The following is an 18,764-nucleotide window of genomic DNA, read 5'->3' on the forward strand; positions in this document are numbered from 1 at the left end:
AGATGACATAATTTATACATTTTAAGGTATTTAAAAAAGGTGTTCTGAATCTGAAAAAAATTGTAGATACGCAAATATAAAACAGATGTTTTAGAGAGTTTCTTCTGGTTTCAAAGTTCTGTTGTTCTTTGTTAGTCATTTTATTCTCTTTTCTTCCCCTAGGCATTAGTCCCATACCTTTTATTGCTAATCTAATTTCCAAACTACTTTTTTCATTTAATAGTTTTATTGTGGTATAATTGATACAAAAAGAACTGCATATATTTATTGTGTAAAAGTTGATGAGTTTGGACATATGCAAACATCTGTAATACCATTACCACAATCAAAGTAATGGGCTTAAATAGTACTCCCAAACTTTTCTTATGTTTCCTTTTTTGAGTGTGTGTGTGTGTATGTTAGGAGCTTTTAACATGGGATCTACCCTCTTAACATAATTTTAAAATGCCCAATACTGTATTGTTAACTGTAGGCACTGGGGTTGTACAGCAGGTTTCTAGAACTTTTCATTTTTCATCACTGAAAGTTTATACCCATTGAACGACAACTTTCCATTTCCCCTAACCTCTAGCCCTAGCAAACTACATTCCATTCTCTGCTTCTGTGATTTAACTATTTTAGATATCTTACATAAGTGGAATTATGCAGGATTTGTTCTTCTCTGACTGGCTTATTTCAGTTAGCATAATATCCTCCAGGGCCATTTGTGTTGTCACGAATGGTGGAATTTTCTTTCTTTTTTTTCTTTTTTCTTTTCTTCTTTTTTATGGCTGAATAATATTCCATCATATATGTACATTTCACATTTTCATTATCTCATTCATCAATCAGACACTTGGATTGTTTCCATATCTTGGCTATTATGGATAATGCTGCATTTTATTCTTTAGATTAAGTTTTCAGTCCACTTTTCATTGAATAAAACACAAATTTGGGGGCTGTCCTTACTACTCAAAATGTGATTCAAGGACCAGCAGCTTAGGCATCAGCTGAGAACCTGTTAGAAAATCAGAATCCCAATCCCATCACAGATTTCCAAGTGATTGGTGTTCCACTTTAAAATTTGGGAAGTATTGCTCTAAAAGACAAGCCATCAGGAGTGCCTAGGTGGCTCAGTCGATTGAGTATTGAGTGTCCAAGTTTGGCGCAGGCCATGATATCACAGTTTGTGAGTTCAAGCCCCATATGGGGCTCTCTGATGCCAGCACAGAGTCATCTTTAGATCCTCTGACCCCTCTCTCTGCTTCTCTCTCTCTGTCTCTCTCAAATAAACATTTAAAAGACAAGGCATCACACTTGGATATGAGTGTTTACATGAGTGTGTTTTTTAAGTGGGGATATTTGTTGATAGAAGTGTCACTTACCTTTGTTTTTGTTTTATGGTAACTAACTACCATTTATGATTAACAAGATCACATGTGGATTGATCTATACAATTGACCCAGTGCTTTTCTTACTCCTAAGTTGAAATCAGAACTCGCCCAATACTCTTTTATTTAGCTGTTAGCCACACTTGATGAGGATTTCTGATTCTTCATCACTATGTGACCTTTGAGGAAAAGAAAAATCCCAGTAAGACTCCAATTGGAAAGATGACAGGGTGTTAATATATTCTTTGGCAATGCATGCCTTATGTTTGGGGGGATTCCTTGTCTTTTTTCTCTTCTAGGCTTTAACTAAGCAAGTCATTTCAATTTAAACTATATTTTCTTTTAGGGCATCAAAGTGGACATTGTCAAGGAATAGAACTACACCAGTTCTGAGCTCTTTGTTTCTGAAAGTTATATCATATAGTCTAAAGAAAGCCTAGTGTTTCTCATTGAGACAGACTGTGATGAATGTTATGTTAATTTGATAATATGACTAAGTAAAGATTCAGTAAGTCTTAACTGCAAAGTTTATTTCTTAATGTTTTGCAGAATTACTAAGTGATGAATAAAAAAGTGAACTCCCTTGCTTGAATTAATCCAAATTGCTCACAGAATTTCAGAACAATTATAAAAAATGTTTTTCAAGTGTTGTTACTTCCTAAACAGGGACAATATTGTTCCTAAATAAATTGTAAATGTTAAATTAATTTCAAGCAAATTAATACATAGATTTCATAATATATCAAATAGAGTAGAAAAATCTGTGCATGATGACATGCCACTGCCTTCTTCCTTTCCCGCTAAACCCTAACTGCTATTTTCTAAAGACAAACTCTTTTACTATGCATTGTTTTGTTTTTGCTTCCTCTATAAATCTAGATAGCATTCTTATTTGTCTTTTGTTTATTTATTTTGAGGGAGAGAGAGCTCAAGTGCGAGGTGGAGAGGGACAGAGAGAGAGAGAGAGAGAGAGAATCCCAAGCAGTCTCCGCCCTATCAGTGCAGAACCCAATGCAGAGTTTGATCTCACGAACCATGAGATCATGACCTGAGTCAAAATCCAGAGTTGAGTGCTTAACGGACTGAGCCACCCAGGCGCTCCATATTTCTTGAATAAAATTTAGACAATATTTATTAACTCTGTGACATGAACAATGAGGATTTTTTCACTCTCCATCTTCTCTCTACTCCCAAATCTTAATATTGACTATTAGTTTTAGTCCTATTGGATAAATTTAAATCCTACGCATACATATCTGTTTCCTGATTGATCAACTTTTGATAGTATCTCTTAGGTTTGTACTTGTTAAGTGAAAATATTGTGTCTCAATCTTGTCCTCCATCTTTCTTATTTCCTCCCTAACTCATCCTCTTATCCCACCATCTGTCAGTTAGGCTTTACTTTGTTGAGGTTGTTAATATTTACATTCTACAGTATACTGGACCACAAGCAGGCCCAGAGGTTTGAAATACCTATAATCAGCATTTAATGACAATGAAAACATTGCTGGGTGTGGAGTGAGGTGGTCGCTAAGAATACATTTTTTTGTCCCTAAATATAGTATCATTTGAAGGACAATGTTCTCACTAATAGTGTCAAATGGAGACTCTTTTCTTACATTCTACCAATCGCTTAAAATCATGCTACATTTTAGTTGGCTTTATATCTGTACCATTAATTTTTTTGTTGCTGTTGTTGTTTCTCCTTGCATTTCTGCTGGTCTTGCACAATTTACCTTTATAACAAGCTCAATATTTTCAGATTCCTTATTATGTACTTTATTCTTTCAAGTAGATTTCTTTCCCTAACCAAAGATGACTCTTGTAATGTACATCTTCTGTCCTCCACTTTGAATCTCATACCTCAGCTATTATCTTTGTATTTTCCTTAATTTTCTCGGGTGAATCCCTTGTTTTCTCTTTCTCTTTCCTGCTTTATTTGTTGTGGTAGGATCTCAACTAGTTCTCTAAAACACTGTATATAAAATATATACTTTTTGAACATGTCAGATCATTTTATTTTGATTTTATGGATAATTGGTATCTGGATTTGTTACAGACTTCTAGATTGAGAAAATATTTCCCCAGAAACTTTGAAAACATTATTTCCTTGTTTTTCAACAACTAGTGTTGCCACTACAAAGTTGGATGCTATTTAGTTGGCTGGTTTGATTACTTTTTGGAAGCTTTTAGAATTTTCTTTTTCTCCTCAATGACATGGCATCTGTAGATACAGACCTGTTATTTTCTTTGCACTTGGTGTTCAGTACATTTTTCATCCTGAAGGTTTATGTTCCTCAGTTCTCAGAAAATTTTGATATTTTCTTTCCCTCCATTTACTCTCTTCTTGCTCTCTGAAATTTCTGTTAGAGTAATATTGGACCTCTTGGATTCGTCTTCTCTGTGTCTTATAAGTCCTTTACTCATTTGTGGTAGGCAGAATTCTAAGATGGCTGCCAGGATTCCAGTTACCTTGTATAAATGTCTTGAATAATTCTTTCCTCTTAAGTGTGGGTAAGACCTATGAATAGATGAGACAATCACTTCATTGATTAGGTTTACTTACATGGTGGAGGTGCTAGGATAGTCACCTTTGCTGATTACATTTACATCATATGAGAATTCTTCCTACCAGACTGGGGAGAGATTCTGGCTTTGAAAAAGTGAGCTGCCTTGTTCTGAGAGAACCATGTGGGTAGAATCTGAGGGAAGCCTCTAGTAGTTGATCCTTGCCCAATAGACAATAAGAAAAGTGAAACCTCAGTCTTACAACTGCAAGAAAGTGAATTCTGCCAACAAGCTGGATGAGCTTGAAAGACCCCAGGTTCAGATGAGATTGTAATCTGGCTGCAACCTTGATTTCCAACCTTTGAGATCCTCAGCAGAGAAACTAGATCTACAATGCCTGGACTTCCAATCTACAAGAACTGTGAGATCACATTGTTTTAAGCTATAAGTTTGTGGTAATTTGTCACACAGAAATGGGTATTAATGCCCTTTGTATTTTTGCTTTTTATCTTGAGAGTTTTATTAGACATTATTTTGTAGTCTTTCTCTAGTTTTTTGTTCTTAAGAAATTTTTGTTTTTGTTTTTGTTTTTTGTTTTTTAAATCTTAAAAAGCTCTTCTGATGTGTCTTTTCCTTTTTTACGGTGTCCTTGCTTCATTTTAAGGATCTGACTTCTATAATCATTATGAGCATACTGGAGTTATTTCAAGGTTCTCCCACTGCACTTAATTATCTTTCCTTCTCAGGGGTCAGCTTGACATTTCTCTTTCATGTGGTTAGGTCTCCAACTATGTCTGGCAATGTTTGGTTGTTCAGGTCACACATTCAAAAGGAGTGGATTGCTAATGAGGGTTTCTTTTGCTATAGAAGTGTCTTTGTCTAGCACTTCTTGAAGGTCTCTTAAAGATCTCTCTCTTGAGTGAGATTCTGAAAAGGAATCCCATGTGTGGTGGGGCCGACTGTTGATGGACTCACTGTACCTGTAGAATGAGGGTACTGTGGACCACTTCTCTTTTGCTGTTGATACTAATCTTGGCTGAATGAGAAGGGCTTTACTCTGAAACATCTATGTTCACACCAGATTTTATTCACACCAATTTTATTAGAGATTATCTTCGATTTTTATGGCCTGAATTTAGGGGACTGATGCCTGAACTTTGCATGATGTTGGGCATGAGCTGGAGGTTGAAGAGGGTGCTATTGTCCCATATACTAACTTTAATAATCCTCCCTTGGTTTTCCTTTCTTTCCCTTCCCTTTTCTTTCCTTCTTTTCTTCCATCCTTCCTTCCTCTCTCCTTCCTTCCCTCTCTTTTTCCTTTCTTCCTTCTTTCCTTGACTCATTGCACAACTGAATCATTGGTTTGTTTTTGTAAAGCTTTCTCTTGCTTTATTTTATTTTATTTTTCTCCATTCATTTCATAGCTTACTTTCATTTTCCTACCTTCATTTTCCATAGATACTCACTCTAATATATTTGATGGCATATGTATATATACATTCTTGTAAACTATGGTTTTTGTGTATATGTTATTGATTTCCACTTATTTTATTGTGCTATAAATCATATTTTTTTTCTTTTCACTGAACACTTCATTTTCTAGATCTTATCATGTTGCTATTTATATATAAATTTCTACATACAAAAATCTCCTCATACAGAAGTTAGGCTAGGAGGTATAGGCAGAGAAGAGTGCTTCAGAGAAGAGAGATACTGCCTAAAACTGAGGTCATGTCGTCTGAATACAACCAAGAGAAAGAGGAAGACTACATCCTGAAATGCCAGCTTGAGCTCTGGATCCAGCCAGGCTTAGAGAGATCTCCAACTAGACTGTGCCATTATTTGAACTAATATATTTTCCTTTTGTTTAAGACAGTTTGGGTTGGATTTCTCTTATGAACACCTACAGAGTCCTGGAAATACATGTTCTAAGCCCTATATATTACAAACATAAAGGAACCAAATATATCATTGGATTTTAAATGACATATCCCCTGTTGTTGTTTTACTTCAGTTGCTAAGTAAAGATGATTACCTCATATTTCTTACCTTTTATGTTATGGCTTATATTGTTCTTGGAAAGCAGTAATCTATTCTTAAAAAAATCTAAAATTATTTTAAGATATATTGTCAAATATGCGAGCACGGGTTTATGTTCCACCATCTTATTAAAAGAATAGAAATGTTTTTCATTTGTGGTCATCTTAATCCAGGACAAAGATTAAGATTTTTCTATTATAGGCACTTACCATATTACTTTTCTTCAAAATCTAATGACTAAAAAAATGACCAGGTCATAATCTTTAAAGTCAAAGTTAATCTTTGATTTTATTTGTATAAATATCTCCAAGGAACATCTGTGATCTTTAGGAAGGAGAAGCTAGTGTTGCTTTAGTAAATGTCATTCTCTGTCAAGTCAGCACTGAATTCATTTTCTGTACAGTGTATCCTATATAATCAGAGGTTTTGTCTTTTATAAAGAAAAGGAGAGGGTGTTTGTTACCTGCCACCCTGGAATTTTTTTTACTGTATTTTGAAAGTTGGTTCTATTTCGTTTTACATTTATCAGTTTTGAATTAATATTGTTTTATTTTTCCTGCATTTCTCAATGCTTCTATCATCATATCCTAGCATATTTACATATTTATAACTGTGGATATATCCCTTTATAGAGATTGTTGCTCATTCATTTAGGGGTGGGATTACCCATATATATTGCTATTTATTTCTAATATGTGATTTAAGTTTTCCTACTTTGTGCAAAAGAACTTTAGAATTTGCCTACATACAGTATGGCAGGTGATGTTGATCATGATGATGCTGATGCTGATGATCATTTAATATAATAATAGTTGATTTTTAAAAATTTTTCAGTGCTAAATGCTAAACACTGTATCAAAATATACAAAATATGCTACAGTATATTTTATTTTCTTGCCCCAAAAGAGGTATATAATATCTTTCAAATTAATGCTACTATTTTTCCAATTAGAGATTTTTGCTTATTTGGGTCCCTTTGTCATCCTTTAGGAAAGTTACAATTCAGAAAGAAACAGAATGAGAGGAGTGCCTGGGTCGCTCAGTTGGTTGAGCGGCCGACTTTGGCTCTGGTCATGATCTCTCAGTCAGGGGACGATCTTGGGGTTTGTGAGTTCAAGCCCCACGTTGGGCTCACTGCTGTCAGTCTGTCATCACAGATCCTGTTTTGGGTCCTCTGTCCATCTCTCTCTCTGCCCCTCCCCTGCTTGAGCTGTCTCTTTTGAAAAGTAAATAAAACATTGTTGAAATGTCGATACTACCCAAAGCAATCTACACATTCAGTGCAATCCCAATCAAAATTGCACCAGCATTCTTCTCTAAGCTAGAACAAACAATCCTAACATTCATATGGAACCACAAAAGACCTGAATAGCCAAAGTAATGTGGAAGAAGAAAACCAAAGCGGGAGGCATCACAATCTCAGACTTTAGCCTCTACTACAAAGCTGTAGTCATCAAGACGGTATGGTATTGGCACAAAAACAGATACATAGACCAATGGAATAGAATAGAGAACCCACAATTAGAACCACAATTGTATGGCCAAATAATCAATCAATCAGAGAAAGAGAGATACCATATGTTTTCCCTCATATGTGGATCTTGAGAAACCTAACAGAAGACCATGGGTGAGGAGAAGGGGGAAAAAAGTAACAAACAGAGAAGGAGGGAGGCAAACCATAAGAGACTCTTAAATACAGAGAACAAACTGAGGGTTGATGGGGGGTAGGGGAGAGGGGAAAGTAGGTGATGGGCATTGAGGAGGGCACTTGTTGAGATGAGCACTGGGTGTTGTATGGATACCAATTTGACAATAAATTATGTTAAAAATAAAATAAAAAGTAAATAAAACATTAAAAAAAATCCGAATGAGAGGGATGATGTAATGGGTGGGAGCAGACTGAGTGTATCAGGGTCTTTTACTTGACTTAACCCTTGCTCTTTTGGCATAAAAAGTGGCCATATCAGTGCAATATGGAGCTTTTCAGAAGGGGAAGGAAACAGTGCTGCTACTACATGCTTCTCTGCTGGCAGCACTGGGGCCATTCACCTCATTTTATAAGTTCATGATTTTTTTGTTTTATTTTACCTTTTACTTTTTTTGCCTGAAAGATACCCATTCCTTCTTTTCACTTGCTGTGACCTATAATCATAGTTGAGGCCTTATTAATGTGCATCTTTCCTATAAGGTCATGTCATATCTTTGAAGTACATATGGGTCTCACTTTTGCTGAATCCTCATAGTCAAGAATCAGCTAGATTAGTACTAAATTGTCCTGTATTGTTCATGTATTGTTAATTCAGATAACATGCAATTTTCAGAAGAATATGGGGGTTATTCTTTACTTCTGCTAGCACCTAGCAGAACACTGAGCACATAGTGGGTTCTTAATATAAATAAATAAATAAATAAATAAATAAATACCAAAAGCAACAAAGACTAGAAAGGACCAGAGAACACCAACAGAAACTCCAACTCTACAAGCATCATAATGGCAATCAATTCGTATCTTTCAATACTCTCTCTAAATGTCAATGGACTCAATGCTCCAATCAAAAGACATAGGGTAACAGAATGGATAAGAAAACAAGATCCATCTATATGCTGTTTATAAGAGATCCACTTGAGACCTAAAGACACTTTTGGATTGAGAGTAAGGGGATGGAGAACCATCTATCATGCTAATGGTCAGACAAAGAAAGACGGAGTAGCGATACTTATATCAGACAGTCTAGACTTTAAAATAAAGAGTGTATCAAGAGAGGCAGAAGGGCATTATATCATAATCAAGGGGTCTATCCACCAAGAAGACCTAACAATTGTAAACATTTATGCACCAAATGTGAAAGTAACCAAATATATAAATCAATTAATCACAAACATAAAGAAACTCATTGATAGTAATACCATAGTAGGAGATTTCAACTCCCCACTCACAGCAATGGACAAATCATCTAATCGAAAAATCAACAAGGAAACAATGGTTTTGAATGACACACTGGACCAGATGGACTTAACAAATATATTCAGAACATTTCATCCTAAAGCAGTGGAATATACATTCTTCTCCAGTGCACATGGAACGTTCTCCAGAATAGACCACATGCTGGCGCACAATCAGCCCTCAGCAAGTACAAAAAGATGGAGATCATACTGTGCATATTTTCAGACCACAACACTATGAAACTCAAAATCAACAAGAAAAAAGTTGGAAAGATAACAAATACTTGGAGACTGAAGAACATCCTACTAAAGAATGAATGGGCTAACCAGGAAGTTAAAGAGGAAATTAAAAAGTATATGGAAGCCAATGAAAACGATAACACCATATTCCAAAATCTCTGGGACACAGCAAAGGCAGTCATAAGAGGATAGTATATAGAAATCCAGGCCTTCCTAAAGAAGGAAGAAAGATCTCAGATACACCTTACACCTTATATTGATTTCTTATACTCTTAAACAAATTTTTTATGAATATGTAACACTATGAGGGAGATAAATGTCTGTCAGTTTCACCTGTTTCAGTGAGAAGACAACTTTGGGTTCTGAGAAGACTCTAATGCATAATGATCTTTGGAAATATTAGGGCCAACAGAAGGAACTCTAAGTTTTGGTTCATTTTGTTAGCTGAATTTTATAACTGATTTATAAAATTGGTAGTCTTATTTTATAGAAATAAAAATTGCACTGCTGTGTTAGTACAACATAAAAATATCCAGTCAACTAATTTTAGTCAAACTGCCGATTACAGTTCTTGAGCTTCTTGTTTCTCTGTAGATAACAAAGTTATGGAATTGTTTCATTTTGCTTTGACTTTTAATGTGTTTTTCTAGGTGATAACCAATTGTTATGTCACTTGCCTTAGTTCAAGTATTAAACAATGACTGGCATAAGTATTACCCACAGTGAAATTTAGTTTCTGTTGCTTAGAAGTTTGAAAAGGGCAGACCTAATGGCCAAACTTCAACAACCTCTATTGGTCATTTAAATTAACTTAGAATCTATTTCTTACTCTTGAAATATGCTTTAAGCATTTCTCTCCACAGTTTAGAGTTGGTGTTTCATTGCAGTATCATTTGGAAGAATACTTTTTTTTTCCTCCAGTGAAGACTGTTGGAAAGTATGCTTGTCCTTGCCATCTGCTAACTCTATCAGGCAGTGCAATGGAATGGAAATGGCAGTAGAGTGTTGACATTGGATGGATCTGCATGTGAATCCTAGCTTACAGCCAGCAGAGGTTAACACTTGGCCTCTGGATCAGCCTGTTGGAGTCTTAAACTTTTGTTTGTTTTGGCCCCTGGTACTGTCAACATGTAGGCTCATCCTAATGGCTGTCTCTTCAGGTATTTACTTTTCTGATCATCTGTTCCTTGCTGCAGCTCTTGGACTTAGTGCAGCCATCATTTTTTGCTCATGATGCTTTTCTAGGAACTTGAATTAAATGTGCTAAGCCTTTGTCCCTGACTCTTCAGTTGATAATGAGGCTGAAATACGTTGGTGTGGAAAGGTTAGCAATGTGCTAAGGAAATTAAATTAAAGTATTTATATTAAAGTATTAAAGTATTTATATTGTATAAACAGTTCAGGCAGAAAGGAACATGACGCAGACTAAAATTTCATGCTCTGGAAGTGTTTTATTTCCTTACACATTCTTAAAAAGTTAATTTCAGATCACAGTTGTGCTCCCAAGCACAATTTGAAATGTTTGAAGTTATATCTATAATAGCTGGCAGCCTAATGTATAAGAAAAATTGGTCTGACCTCACAAATATGCTATTCTTTACCAATATAATAGATATTACATTTATGAGGCTTAATCAAAAAAGTAGCTAGATAGGTTGGATTTAAAAATGAAGTAACAGCATCTACGGAAGTCTCTCAAGTCAGTTAATGCATGCAGCCCATTAAGATCTCTGTTCTGGTTAGAATGTTGAAAACAAGGACAAGCATTGGATACACTGCAATTAATTCACTAAAGACAAGCAAATGGAAAAGTTGATGTATCCCTAGGGCCTGCTAACTAAAACATACCTACTGGAGACTACCTGGCATGTCTTTTCTGAATCTCCCTATACATGCACAGGGCTTACATTGACAATAAGGCAAAGATTGTCTTATAGTACACAAAATTATATAAAAGATAAAGATTCAGAATATTACATCTGAGATAAAACATACTATTTTAGCAGCTTGATACTTTTGGACCTAGGAGAAAAAAGTGATTGAAGACAGTCCTTCTGACAGTTATTTTCATTTAGTTTATCCTGGTCTTATGCACAGGCTTTGGACAAAATTCATTTTGACATGTTTAAGAGCACGAGGATATAAAATACTGACTATAGCATTTACGGTTTGGACAAGTCAACAAACTATGGCACTTTTCACTGTTTCTCATTGGCTACGTAAATTGTAGGACCATTGATAAAATAATAACTCAGTATAAGGATATTTCTCTGAAGGATAGATCATTTCAAGTTGAACACCTCTGTCACCATACGTTTTTATTGCAGTTTTAAATAATAATAGTAACAGAATATATGATATATTTCTCACATATATATTTCTATACACACACACATGCATACATATACATACACACATATGTCCTTTCAGGACAACTATTTTTCAATATGTTATTTGAGGACAATTATTTTTTAATCACTTTATTAAAGTCTGGTTGACATATAAAAAGCTGCACACATTTAATGTATAAAATTTGATAAATTTGGAGATAAATATGCATCCATGAAACCATCACCAGTTTATGCTATAAACATACCTATAAGCTCTAAAAGTTTACTCCTGCCCTTTATTATCATTATTATTATCATTATTATTGGTGTGAAAAGAACACAACATAAGATCTAGCCTTTTGGATATATTATTGCTGGTGTATAGAAATTCAACTAAATTTGTGTGTTGATTTTATATACTGAAACTTAACTGAGTGTACTAGTTCTGAGAGATTTTTGCTTTTGTGTGTGTATACATCTTGAGGATTTTCTTCATACAAATCTTCCTCAACTTATGGTGGTGTTATGTCCCGATAAACCCATTGTAAGCTGAAAATGCACTTAATACACCTAAGCTACCAAACATCATAGCTTAGCCTAGTCTACGTTAACTGTGCTCAGAACACTTACATTAGCTTACAGTTGGGCAAAATCATTTAACACGAGCCTATGTTATAATAAAGTGCTAACTATCTCATGTAATTTATTGAATACTATGCTGAAAGTGATAAACAAGATGCTTGTTGTGACTGTGTAGATGACTGGGGGCTGCAACTTCCTGCCACTGCCCAGCATCATGAGAGAGGATTGTAGGCACATCTCCAGCCCAGAAAAAGCTCAAAATTCCAAATTCCAATTATGGTTAAAGTATGGCTTCTACTGAATGCATATCACTTTCACACCATTGTAAAGTTGAAAGATCATTATGTTGATCCATTATAAGTTGTGGACCATCTGTGTAAGATCACGTCATCTGCAAACAGATAATCTTACTTCTTCCTTTCTGATTTGGATGCCTTTTATTTAGTTTTCTTGACTAATTGCTCTTGACTAATTATGCCTTGTTCTGGATCTTAGAGGAAAAGCTTTCCATTTTCTGTTGTTGGGTGTAATGTTTGCTGTTGGCTTTTCATGGAAGGCTTTTGTTATTTTATGGTACATTCAGTCTAGAGCTAATTGTTGGGAGATTTTATCATGAAAACGTGGTGAATTTTGTCAAGTGCTTTTTCTTCATCTATTGTGAGAATTGTGATTTTTATCCTTCATTCTGTTAATGTGGTTTATCACATTAATTGAATTGTATCCCTGGAATATGTCCCACTTGGTCATGGTGCATGATTTCTTTTAATGTGCTGTTGAATTTGGTTTGCTACTTTTTGTTGAAGATTTGCATTTATATTCATTGAAGAGTGTAGTTTTGTACTCTTTGAACATTTTTATACATTTATAGTCTATAGTTTTCTTGTATCTTTGTCTGGCTTGCTTATCATGTTGATGATGGCCTCACAAAATGAGTGGAAATGTTCCCTTTTCTATTTTTTGTAAGAGTTTACAAATGATTGGTATTAATTCTTCTTTAAATGCTTGGAAGAATTTACCAGTGAAGCCTTCTAGTACTGGGCTTTTCTTTATTAGAAAGCTTTTGATTACTGATTCAATGTCTGTATTTGTTATTGGTCTGTTCAGGCTTTCTGTTCCTTCTTCATTCAATCTTTGTGTTTCTAGAAAGTTACCTACCTCTTCTAGGTTGTCCAGTTTGTTGTTATATAACTGTCCATAATAGTCTCTGATCTATTTTGGCATTGGTTGTAATGTTTTCTCTTTATTTTCAGATTTTATTGGCGTCTTCTTGTTTTTTTTTTCATGATTAGTCTAGCAAAAGTTTGTTGATTTTATCTTTAAAAAAAAAAAAACCTAACTCTTAGCTTTGTTGATTTTTTCTATTGTTTTTCCATTGTCTATTTCAGATATTTCTACTTCACTCTTTAATACTTCTTTCCCTTTACTAACATTGGACTTAGTTTTTGTTATTTTCTCTAGTTCCTTCTAGTGTAAAATTATTTGAGATGTTTCTTCTATTTTAATATGGGTGTTTTGTTGCTATGAAATTCCTTCTTAGTACTGCTTTTGCTGTATCTTGAAAGTTCTGATATGTTGTATTTTTATTTTAATTTGTCTTGAAGGGTTTTTTCTTTTTTAAAAAAATTTTTGCCCATGTTTATTTATTTGATTTAATTTAATTTAATTTAATTAAAAAAATCTTTAACGTTTATTTACATTTGAGACAGAGAGAGACAGAGCATGAACAGGGGAGGGGCAGAAAGAGAGGGAGACACAGAATCTGAAACAGGCTCCAGGCTCTGAGCGGTCAGCAGAGAGCCCGACGCGGGGCTCAAACTCATGGACCGTGAGATCATGACCTGAGCCGAAGTCGGACGCTTAACCGACCAAGCCACCCAGGCGCCCCTATTTATTTAATTTTAGAGAGAATGAAAAAGCAAGTGGGGAAAAGGCAGAGAGAGAGGGAGAGACTCCTACAAATTATTGTAGCTATAGCTATTTTTAATACTTTTCTCTTTCAACATTTATAGTAGAGTTAGTGATTAGTACAGCACTATTTTGCAGTATTGGAGTATTCTGAATTTCACTATATGCTTGTACTTACTGGTGTGTTTGTATTTTTATGCTCTTGTGTAATTGTCTACTCTTAGGTATGAGAAGACCTATAACTTATTTCTAATCAATGGAATATGGCAAAGATAACTAGATGAATGTTATAACAAGTACACTACCACTCTGAATAAGACTGTAATGTCTGTCTTGTTAGGAGACTGTCTCTCCTTGCTGGCTTTGAAGAAGCTGGTGGCCACGTTGTGAGCAGCCATAGGAAGAGGGTAATATAGTTCAACATTCATGGAAGCTTCTGGCCGACATCCATCAAGAAACTGAGACCCTCAGTCTTCCAGCCTTAAAAGAATTGAATTATGCTCCCGGTCACATGAGCTTGGAATCAGTCCTTCCCCAGTGGAGCTTTTGATGAAAACTCAGCCGTTACTAGTATCTTGATGGCAGACTGGCAGAGGAACCAACTGGGCATCCAGTTCATAGAAAGTGTGAGGTGATAAATGTGTATTGTTTTAAGTTGCTGAATTTGGGATAGAAATGTCACACAGTGATAGATACCAAATCTAGCTTTTCATATCCAAAAGTGGTTACATTATTTTGCTTGGGCCGCAGAAGTAAGATTTGGCAAACTGAGGGCTTAAAATAATAGAAATTTATCATCTCATAGCTCTGGAAGTTAGAAGTCCAAGATCAAGGTGTTGGCAGGGTTGTTTCTTCTGAAAACTGTGAGGGAGAATTTGTTCCTTGCCTCTTTCCTTGCTTCTGTTGGTTTGCTGGCCATCTTTGGCATTCCTTGGCTTGTGGATGCGTCTTTGCCTTCATCTTCACATGGTGTTCTCCCAGTGTGCATGCTTGTCTCCATGTCCAAATTTTCTTTTTTTATAGGGACATAGTCATATTAGATTAGGGCCCATCCTAATGACCTCAGCTTAACTTGATCATCTGTAAAGATCTTTTTTCTAAATAAACTCACATTCAGAGGTAGGAGGGTAAGATCTCCATGTTTCTTTGGAAGACATAGTTCAACTCATAACAGTGGTTATTGCTGGAAATGGCTTTGGTCCCAGCCAATAAGAAAACTGGAAGAATTTTGAGGGCTGTGCCAAAGAAGGCCTAGGTTTCCTTGAACACTTGGCAGAAACTTGGACTTTGAGGATACTTCCAGTGAAGACTTAAAGAAAATGAGGAGAAATGTGTTATTAGAAACTTGTGGAATGGGAAATCCATGTTACATGGTGGCAGAAAGTTTGGTAAAATTTCACTTGTGGTCATGTGGAAAGAAACCACATCAGTAATGAACTCAGTTATTTAAATAAGGAGATATCCAAAGTGTTGAAAGTACTGACTCTTCTTGCTGTTTACAGTAAAATGTGAAAAGAGAGAGACGATTTGAGGGAAGAATTGTTAAGCAAAAAGGAACGAAGACCAGATGGTTTAAAAACCTTTTAGCTTCTCAAGATGGCCAAAAAATTCTACAATTAATGACCTCTGAGCAGAGTCAGCAGCCATCAGAAAGAGATACTCTTGCTTTAATTGCCAGGGATATATAAGCTTGAAATTACTGGGATCTGGCACATGGAGAAAACCTGTCTCTAAGACAGCACAATCAAAGCAGAGCTGTGACATAAAGAGTTTATCAATGATAAAATAGTTAAATCCCAGAATCTGGCCATAATTCTTCTGTGTTTGCATCTGTAAATTCAATACATTTTATTTGTTTAAACTGGTGTGAACTGTGTGCTTTTGTCATATAAAAATTAGGAGTAGTTTAGCGAAAACCAAGCAAAAAGAAACAAAAGGCCAAGAAAACTTGTAAGAAAAAACAAAAGAATAAAGAATAAAGCTGCGTGCGTGGGTGTGTGGGTGAGAGAGAAAGTTGATAAAAATAAAAGTAAAGTATGACATACTAAATCACATTTCACAATCTGAAAATTTCTGCCCAGCAAAATATAGTTGGGAATAGAGTCATTATAACTGGAGCCAACATACAGCTCCCTTCTCTGAGAGTAAAAATAAGTCTTAAGTAATTGGAGAACGTTCTGGCAGTATCCTCAATAGCTTCAATTTTTGAACAATGAGAGCTCGAGACATAGGTGGATCACATACTGGATTGGGATTGCAACACCTGGTAGGTATGTCGTCCCCTACCAATATTGTAATACTATTATGGTACTTCTGGGAGACACAGTCAGTTTTCATTTTCTCTGCACAATTTTTTGCCTTTCTTCATTTTGAATATTGGCATTGATCATGTTCTAATATAAATGAATGACTCCAAATTGGTGTGGGAGGATTAACAGTAGATTCTAGGAGATTCACTGACTTTTCTAGAGCAGGTAACTGAAGGCTTACAAGAGATAATGAGTTTTTTAGACTTATAAATGAAATTCCTTGGAAAGTTCTCTTTCTTAAAGCCAAACATAACTTTCAGGGGAACTATTTTTTTGGAGAAATTAATGACATGACAGCTGGCAATACCCACGGCTGTGGAACAATAGTACATGGTCATTGGAAACTGATCCAACTGTAAGGTGGCTCGGCTGTTACCAAGCCCACCCCAAAGTGCAAACACCTGGCCTGGTCTCTGCAGGTGAAGTTTCTAGTTCTGAGTGTGTTCCTACAGGTAGATATTACAGTTACTTGATGATTTCTTATGGGAAATCCTTAATGAAAACCATTCCTTTGTAGCACTATAGCAGAAGATCATATAGTGTTCAATATATGGTGTCTTCCCTTTCCCTCCAGCCCTTAGGAATACTTTAAACCTATTATATTGTCTCTCTTTAAAGAAATAGGATTGGCTATGAAAACACACATATAGCACAAAGTTAAATTATTTTATAGCATTCAATGAGTGTTTATAATTTTAAGATGTTAGCTTTATTAAAAATGTTAGATTTATTGTTCAGAGAGAAATTTTAAAGTGCCGATAATAACCCATTTTAGTCTACTATCTTTAACAAAACTCTAATTTTCTGTCACATTATTTTTAAGAAATATCACTATTCAGCTTGCTGTTCTGTGAATGATTTGCAATATCTTTTGTATTTTATATCTTGCTGCTTTTTTTTTATTCTAAAATTGTGGCCTCTTTTTTAACTTAATAACAAAAATTAAAGGAAAAAAAACACAAGGAAAGTCATTATCCTAGGTTGGAGTCAATACTATCTTTGCTATTCAAAGGTAGGAAGTAATCAGATGTTAGCTTGCAGCCAAGGAGACAGTTTTATTTATAATAGAAGGAAACAAAAGCCAAAGGCAGGTAATGCATTAGGGCCTGAAAGAAGCACAAGGGGAAAAGAATTAGATTATTCTTACTAGTTGCTTTCATACATTCAAACTATTGTTACTTCTAAATTATAACTCATAGATACATAGATATATCATGGGTCATCAATCAATCAGTATATTGATAAAGCCTGTCAAGATTCCCAGTTTGATAAAGTGTCATCCTGCTTGTGCTGTGCTAAGTGTTGGATTTATTTTATCCAAAATAGAGTATGAATATTTCCAGCTTCCAAAAGTAAGTTGACCTTGATATCTTATTCATTAATTTATGTGTTCATTCAATAAAATTCATTGAGTGCATAAAGGGGCACTGTATCTCACTCTCTGGCTCAAAATCTTCTTCTTTTTTTTTTTTTTTTTCAGTAGCTCTGAAACTGTTAAACAGATTGTGGTCTAAGTTTTGACCACTTATTGTCCAGAATCTTTGAATTGGTATATGGACTTTTTATTTAAATCTTTTGCTGTACTTTAATGTTGTTTTCTCTTTTCTCTACTGCTTTCTTGTTACACTCAACTACATGACCGTTTGAACTTAGGCCTCATTTTGTTCATTCAAAACCACATGCATTTCTTTAAAAAATGTATAGTGTTGTATACCAAATAGAAGGTGCAATACTATTCCCATATTATTTTTTAAAAATTTTTTAATGTGTATTTATTACTGAGACACAGCGAAACAGAGCATGAGTGGAGGAGGGGCAGAGAGAGAGGGAGACACAGCCCAACGCGGGGCCCGAACTCACAAACTGTGAGATCATGACCCCAGCTGAAGTTGGCCACTCAACTGACTGAGTCACCCAGGCACCCCACTATTCCCATATTATTGAAACTGTGATTTGCTAAGTAGTTTGAGCAAGGTCATGTGGCTAATAAAAGAGATTGTTAGAATTTAAGCTCATCTTTTTGGTATTATATTCTATGCCCCATCTTTGATACCTTCATTATGGTTGGGGTATGCATATGTTCTCTGGGGGATTCTATAGTCTTAATTTATAGACCTCTTGAGTATCCTCATCTGGTTGCTTGCAAATTGAAAAAATTGAGATTATTTTAGTCTATAGAAACAAAAACAAATCTGACAAAACATGTATAAGATCTACATGAGGAAAACCACAAAATTCTAATGAAAGAAATCAAAGAACCAAATAAATGGAGAGATATTTCATTTCATAGATAGGGAAACTCAAAAGTTGTCAAGGTGTTGGTTCTTCCCAACTTGATCCATAGATTCAGTGTAATCTCAATCAGAATCTCAGCAAGTTAATTTGTGCATGTTGACAAAAATGATTCTAAAATTTAAGTGGAGAGGAAAAAGATCCAGAATAGCCAACTCAATATTGGACAAGAAGAACAAATCAGGAGGATTGATGTTACCCAACTTCAAGACTTACTATAAAGACATTATAGTGAAGGCATCGTG

Source organism: Panthera pardus, unplaced genomic scaffold (assembly GCF_024362965.1).
Source record: "Panthera pardus isolate Hobbes unplaced genomic scaffold, ASM2436296v1 HiC_scaffold_15, whole genome shotgun sequence".
Taxonomy (NCBI): Eukaryota; Metazoa; Chordata; class Mammalia; order Carnivora; family Felidae; genus Panthera; species Panthera pardus.